This window comes from Eubalaena glacialis, chromosome 9 (genome assembly GCF_028564815.1).
Source record: "Eubalaena glacialis isolate mEubGla1 chromosome 9, mEubGla1.1.hap2.+ XY, whole genome shotgun sequence".
Lineage (NCBI taxonomy): Eukaryota > Metazoa > Chordata > Mammalia > Artiodactyla > Balaenidae > Eubalaena > Eubalaena glacialis.
Window position 1 is genome coordinate 77349442 of NC_083724.1, and position 7784 is coordinate 77357225.

Sequence of the window (7784 nt, forward strand, 5' to 3'; positions counted from 1 at the left end):
AATAACAGTTTTACTGACATATAATTCACATTTAATACAATCCACCTATGTAAAATGTACAATTCAATGGTTTTCAGTATACCCACAGAGTTGTGTGACTATCACCACATTTTCATCAGTTCTCCAAAAAGTCCTGTACTACTCATCAGCAGTCATTCCCTCTTCACTTTTCCCACCCACAGCACTAGGCAAACACGAATCTACTTTCTGTTTCTATAGATTTGCTTATTCTGGACATTTCACATACCTAATATATTTTTAGTACTACGCCTATTCCTTATCCCACACTGCAAAATTCTACCCGGGTTCAGAAGGATGTAACTTTGCTCTGACATTCTCTTGCCCTGACAGAAGAAAATCATAGACCCAAGATGGAAAGCTCTCAGTATCAGGCTAGTTTCTGGAATAATCCACAAGTTGCAGAATATAGCTAGTAATAGTTCATACTTGTTTGTCTGTATGGAAATGGAGGAATGTAATAAAATATCATGTATCACTACAAAGTCTTTTGTTTTTAAGCCTTACACATGATTGTAAATGCTTAATACCTCTGGAACATTTTTCTGGAATACTGTGTTTTAAAAATTTAATCCAGTTAGTCTTTCACATAATATTAATTGAGCCATAAAATATATGCCAGGCACTATGCTTGATTTTTACAACAATCCAGAAAGTAGGTCAGTATTATTATTCCCATTTTAAAGATAAGGAAATTGAGGACTTCCCTGGTGGCACAGTGGTTAAGAATCCACCTGCCAATGCAGGGGACACGGGTTCGAGCCCTGGTCCGGGAAGATCCCGCATGCCGCAGAGCAACTAAGTCCATGCGGCACAACTACTGAGCCTGTGCTCTAGAGCCTGTGAGCCACAACTACTGAGCCCGTGTACCACAACTACTGAAGCTCGCACGCCTAGAGCCCATGCTCTGCAACAACAGAAGCCACCGCAATGAGAAGCCCGCACACCGCAACGAAGAGTATCCCCCGCTCGCCGCAACTAGGGAAAGCCTGTGTGCAGCAACGAAGACCCAATGCAGCCAAAATAAATAAATAAATAAATTTATTAAAAAAAAATAAAGATAAGGAAATTGAGATTCATAGAAGTAAAGTGAGCTGCCCCAAATCACACAACTCATACATGGAAGAAATAAGAATTGAATTTAGGTCTTCATTCTCCATCGTGTGCACTTTCCATCATGTTACATTTTCTACCCTCAAACAACCACAGTCCTTCTGGTATAAAGACTGTGTAAGAGCTAAGTCCATAGGAAACAATTTATACTCTTCCAAGACCATTTTTTAAAGTTACCTATGATTATAGTTCAGACACTTCTATATGCAACAGAAATGCTTCACTATAATTGATATTGTGGGTCTGAGGACCCAGCATCAGGTTAAAAAAATAATCCCTCTTTCCTGGTTTGCTGCTTCCCCCAGTGGCCCCAAATGCAGAAGGGCTTAGACATTTGAGCTCTAGAATTTACCATTCTCCTCATTCACACCTCAATACACAACTCTCTCTCCTGGTTATTAAATCCCAGTGGGTTTGTTGCAAAATAAAAAAATAACGTAAGACAAAAAATAACGTAAGACAAAAAATAACATGCAGTCATTTTACACAGAGTCTGGCGTTAGAAATTCAGTAGGGGGAGAAGAAATGAAATGAGGGGAAAAGAACTGGCAGGTTACAAGGTCAGCCCCCATCAGCATCAACAGTGACATAACAATATCAGAAAAATGTCTGATCACCTTACCAATCATTGTGGGCTCTTGCTGTGTTTAGTGCAGTGTGTTCCGAGTAGATTGTTGTTTTTCTAGCTTCTAAGTGCCTTTGGCTTAAAGACACCAACATTTCCACGAGGTGTACACATTTAACCCGGGGCAGGAATCATCTTCTGCAGAAAACAGGGCTGCCTCTATGCAGGTGGGGTTTCCAGAGCCCACTGGCACAAGTCCTCTGTGAGCGGACATGGGCCAAAACAGGCAGGACTGCATGGATAGATCAGCTGGGCTTGTCTTGGTACAGTAACCTAATAAACTCCAACTGTGCAAGGCACCACTGGTGCTGAGAAACCCGATTGTTCATAGTAACAGGACTTTCTCTAGTACGGTTGGTGAGAAATTCAAGTGTCCTCTCTGCTAGTAATATCCGGGGCACTACTTCATTTAATTAACCCCTGGAGAGCTAGCCAAGGCACTGCTCTGATTACAAAATAATGGGTCCATCAGGCACAATTAGTACCCAAGTGAAACATGGCAGTTTGCATGAAAACGATTGAAGTAAACAATTTCAGGCGCTGAAAGGGGCTCGCTTCCTAATTAACCCTTAGAGGGCTCATCTGTTTTGCCTGAACAAAGCCCAACCCCAAACCTTTGCCAATTGGCATGATGGGGAAATGGTTTTTGCATCAGATCTGGCTAGGCATGGCACTGGCAAGTGGAAATGACTAATCCCTGAAGACTTACACCATAGGACACCTGGAAAACACACAGGGTTCAGTGAACATATTAAAGAGTGGATATATTATGGAGAATGAGTCCTAGAAAGAGTCTTGGAAAAATGCAAATTCTTGGAAGAACAGCTTCCCTGCCCTTGCTACTTGAGGACAAGACATGTTTTCTTCTCTCTGACAGCTCCATAGAAATTAGTATAAGACCCTCCATGCAGGATGTGTACAGCCTAACTTGTGGGTGTGATTTGTTTTAAAGCGAGATTGGAAGTGATAAAACTGTTGGTTTTTTTGGACTCTACATAAAAAAATAAACCAACTCCTGTCTCAATATCAATTTTAATAAGCACATTTTTTATTCTGTATTCTGATGAGTGTTGCATTTGATTTTTCTTTGCTATATCGCTAGCCCCTAGAGCAACACTTGGTACAAAGCAGGTGTTTCCAAAAATACTTGTTGAATAAATGTGTGAATGACCTAAAAAGAGGCTACTGTGAATGAGTGGGTAGAGGAGTGGGCAGTAATTATCCAAAAGCACATATTTAAGAGGTGCATGGATAAAAGAGTAATGCTTTACATTTGTTATGTTGTGTTGGGTCTTTATTACCTTTAACAGTATATATATTTTTAATTATCTTTTCAAAATATACACCTTCTAAAAGTCTAAGAGAGTCAGATTCAAGATATTGGTTACTAAATAAACAAAACTCCTCTATTACTCCTTAGATTTTAAGTCTTCCTGGGAATAGGGGTGAGCATGTGTTGGACGCAACGTGGTGTGATGGTAAAAGGTGGCACCTTTGGAGCCATAGCCCCTGATTTTGAATATTGACTTTGCCAAAATTTTGCTATGTAAACTTTAAAACGTATCTAACCTTCCTAAACTATAGTTTCCTCATCTATAATAAAATGGGGCTAATACCACCTACCTTAATCTCCATGTAAAGGGCTCAGTAATTGTTAGTGATGATGATAATGATAAAGTTTTGATTCTCATGAGAAAGAAACTTATAGCAGCAGCTCACAAATTAAACACAGCAATATTCAATTGTTCACAGGTACAGGAAAGAACTTTGAGTTGTACATATGCACACACACGCACACAAAAACACATTAATGCAGATAGTGTTCTCGATATAGATCTTGACAACATACCAAAAATAAAACCTAGCCAAAGAGGTTCTTTTATGGATCCTATTATGCCCAAAACAGCACCTCAGAGAAGCGTGTCCTGAACAAGGATGCCATGGTCTGATTTGTCCAAAGCCCCTGGAAATCTTTAGTGTGGCAGAATCAACACCTGTTCCCTTATTTACCTCATCTTTAAGCAAATGAAGCCTACTGACTTGGGTATACCAAAGAGAGAGCCTGGATTTCCCCATGATTTTGATTGTCAGATCGGCTGCCATGTATCATATTCTTGATATATTTGTGGTCAGCAAGAGAGAACAAAGCTTGGAAATTATCAGTGGTTGCTTATGTTTCATTTGGTCAAAGGAATACTGAGATCCTGGCTTTTACTTGCCTGTGTGGCATGAGTTCAGGAGTGGCACCATGGCAATCACAGTAAGAGGCCATGATCTCATGCTTAGAGGAAAAGCTTCTCAGCTGGGCTCCTTGTGGTCCTGAAATTGTATCATGACCTCAGCCCCTGTGGGGCTTCCTAGGTGGAAATCTTAGCTAGGAGAATAGGAATACTCCAGAGGATGGAGCCAGGTCCCTTTCCACACGAGGCTCAAAATCCTGAGCTTAGGCTTCCCTTATTGAACTGCCATTGAATGATAAGATTTAGAGGGAAGAAATGTATCTCACTCCAGAAAAAATTATCTTTTATTCTTCCTCCAAGGCCGACTTAACAAGGTCTTTAAAAAATAGAGGGGGTCTTAAAGAAACCCATCTGGCTTCTGAATGCCAAATTTGCTCTAAATTCCCGGGAGTCAGGCTAGGCTGTCAATATACTCTGAGCTGTAATATGTTATTCATGTTTCTCTGAGGTCATCAATGTCTTTGCTTGCTATTCTTACCATTCTTCAGAATAATGGCTCTTAGTGAAGCAATTTCTTTTTAACTCCTACCATGTGCCTAGTTACAGGCTATATTCAAAATTCTATTTTAAAATTCTACATCTCATCACCATCCTTCCTCCAGAGGTTTAAATACAATCTAGACCTCTCCACCCATCTTGTTACTTGCTTAATAACTAATATCTACAGATATGGATTATGAACCTCAGTCTTCTTCTTATATGCCAGCACTCAAAGTTTCAAAATATTCAGGATCACACACCTTTTAAAATATTTATCAGCACAAAATATTTTTTACAGTACCAGGCCATTTAAAAATCTTTGTGAAAAATTAAATATCAGCAACTGCCAATCCATTCTCCAGGGATGCACTATTAAATTGCACCTTGAAAATAAGTTACCAATAAGAATATTGCACATTTACCAAAACTTAAAGGTACTAGAAAATTCCACAAAAATCTCAGATGTTACCTTTATTGGATTAAGTGTGATAGTAAGGAATACTAGGGCTCACTGAAAAAAGGTATTGTGTTTGAAAACAAGAGCGCTCAGATCTTTGTGCTTTACTGGAAAAAGGTCCATATCTGGAGTTACTGAACATGTGTTTTAGGAACCCAGTTGTGCCATCAGCAAGCTGTGTGACCCTGGAAAGTTCACTTTGCCTCTATGGGCCACTTTCTTCCCTGCAAAACATGGCTCACAGGATTGTAGTGTGGACCCAAAACTTACTACTCTCAATAAACTCCAGGATGTTAGGAATTTCTAGATCATAAGTAAATCTTGGGTAAAAAAATGTCATTTTGAGAAGCAAAGGATGTGGCACAAACCATGAGTCTTTAATGCCATGCTACTACTGCTAATATCTCACATTTTATTGGCAATTAATAACTTAAAAGTCATTTATCAACACATAAACTTCTTTGATTATTACAACAATGCTAGGAGGTGGATATGCTTGGCATTCCAATCTCCATTTTACACATAAGACAATAGAGGATCAGAGAGTTAAAGTGACACCCACTGAGACCGCAGTCTCTTAATACATAGTTTATTTATTTATTTTTTAATTTATTTTTTAACATCTTTATTGGAGTATAATTGCTTTACAATGGTGTGTTAGTTTCTGCTTTATAACAAAGTGAATCAATTACACACATACATATGTCCCCATGTCTCTTCCCTCTTGCGTCTCTCTCCCTCTCACCCTCTCTATCCCACCCCTCTAGGTGGTCACAAAGCACCGAGCTGATCTCCCTGTGCTATGCGGCTACTTCCCACTAGCTATCTATTTTACGTTTGGTAGTGTATATATGTCCATGCCACTCTCTCACTTTGTCCCAGCTTACCCTTCCCCCTCCCCGTCTCTAATACATAGTTTAATTCTTTCCCTTATGTCCTGAACTTAGGAGTAAAGCTATCTCGGGAAATGTACTCAGCAAAGTTACAGCACAGCACTTTTAAGCATCAATTAATTTTCCTGAATGACTGAAGCCTTTGCCCCCTCTAGAATGCCTTTATTTACCTCTTGATTGAATCACTAAATTGCTCAAAGTTCATGGAATCCTACTTTTTCCTTCTCATTCATTCATTCATGCATGCTACCTTAGCTCAGGCTGCCATGACAAAATACCTTAGACTGGGTGGCGTAGACAACAGAGATTTACCACAGTTCTAGAGGTTGGGAAGTCTAAGATCGAGATGCTGGCAAGGTAGATTTCATTCTGAGCCCTTTTCTCTCAGCTTGTAGGCGGCTGCCATCTTGCTGTGTGCTCACATGACTTCTTTGTGCCCCAAGCAAAGTGGGGTGAGGTGGTGGCACTCTTTCACATCTCGTCTTACAAGGGACTAATCCCATCTGGAAGGCTCCACCCTCATGACCTCATCTAAACCTAATTACCTCCCAAAGACCCCATCTCCAAATACCATCACACTGGGGGTTAGGGCTTTAACATATGAATTTTGCAGGGACACAAATGTTTAGTCCATAACACATGCATTCATTCATTCAACAGTAACCATTACAGGGTTAGTTGTAACAACTTTTACTCATTTAGCAGTGAACAAACAATGTTATTTTCCATATACATCCCACTAATTTGATCTTAAAAGCAATTCTATAATATGTTAAGCAAACATCGTATTTCCATCTTCCATATTAGGAAGCTGAGTCTCAGAGAGGGAAAGTTAACTTTTGAGCTTGCTTTTTAAATTCAGGACTTTTGAGTACAAATCCAGTTCTCCATACACAACACAGCAAGGTAATGTGAAAGATGCAAAGGTATTCATTCATTCGTTCATGCAAAATATTTATAGAAAACCTGTATTTGCCCACTACAGTTCCTGGGGATAACCAGTGAATAAAACACACTGAATCATGCTGTCCTTTTGAAGCTTATCTTCTAGACCTTTTACCGTCAGAAGCATGCAATTTGAAAGGACATGTGCAAAAAAACCTACAGTACAGGGAAGAAGATAAACAGCCACGTGAGCAGGGAACGTGGGAAAATGTTACAGAATTTCAGAGCACACAAAGACTGTTTCCGGTAGAAAAAATTTAAAAAATTTTTCACAGAATGGGAAGCCCTTGAGGTGAAGTTTGGAGGACAGGTGGAATAAAGATGTAAGCGAGCAAGAAAAAGAGAATAGAGGGTCCACTAGACTGTCAGTTCCCTGAGGAAAGGGGTTTTGTCCCTTTTATTAGGGCCTAGGACAGTTACTGGCATTTAGTAAGTGCTCGATATTTATTAAATTAGCAAAGGATAACTCCAAGCATAGAAATAATATGAATGGCATTCTGAAGGAGGGGAGATAAATCTCAAGGTATGTCTATGGGAGCTTCCATAGAAAGAAAAGATTGGCTGCCTTTAACCTAAAGACCACAGGTAATATATACTTATTCACTTCCCTTAAAAATAATAATAATGTGGGTATTTGTATCTCTACTTGACAGATGAGGAAATTAAGGCTCAAAGATATTGTGTACCTCACCCAAAATCAACTAATAAATGAGTGATAAAAAGTGGATATATGTTACATATCTACGTCCATCTGATTCTAAAGCTTGAGTTCTTTCTGTGATGCTTTCTCTTTACTCTGGAAATAAATATAAATGTAGACATGAATATAGATATAGATATAAAAATATATTTAGGAATTGTATTTGTTATCCTAGAGTGAAAACAAAAAGAGAGTCAAAGACATCATTAATAAAATGACTGTATGACTTTGAATCATTCAGCTCTCAATGTCTTTGTATCCTGTCCTATGCCGCATAAGCCCTCCTAAAATTTGCACATAATGGTCTAGGTAA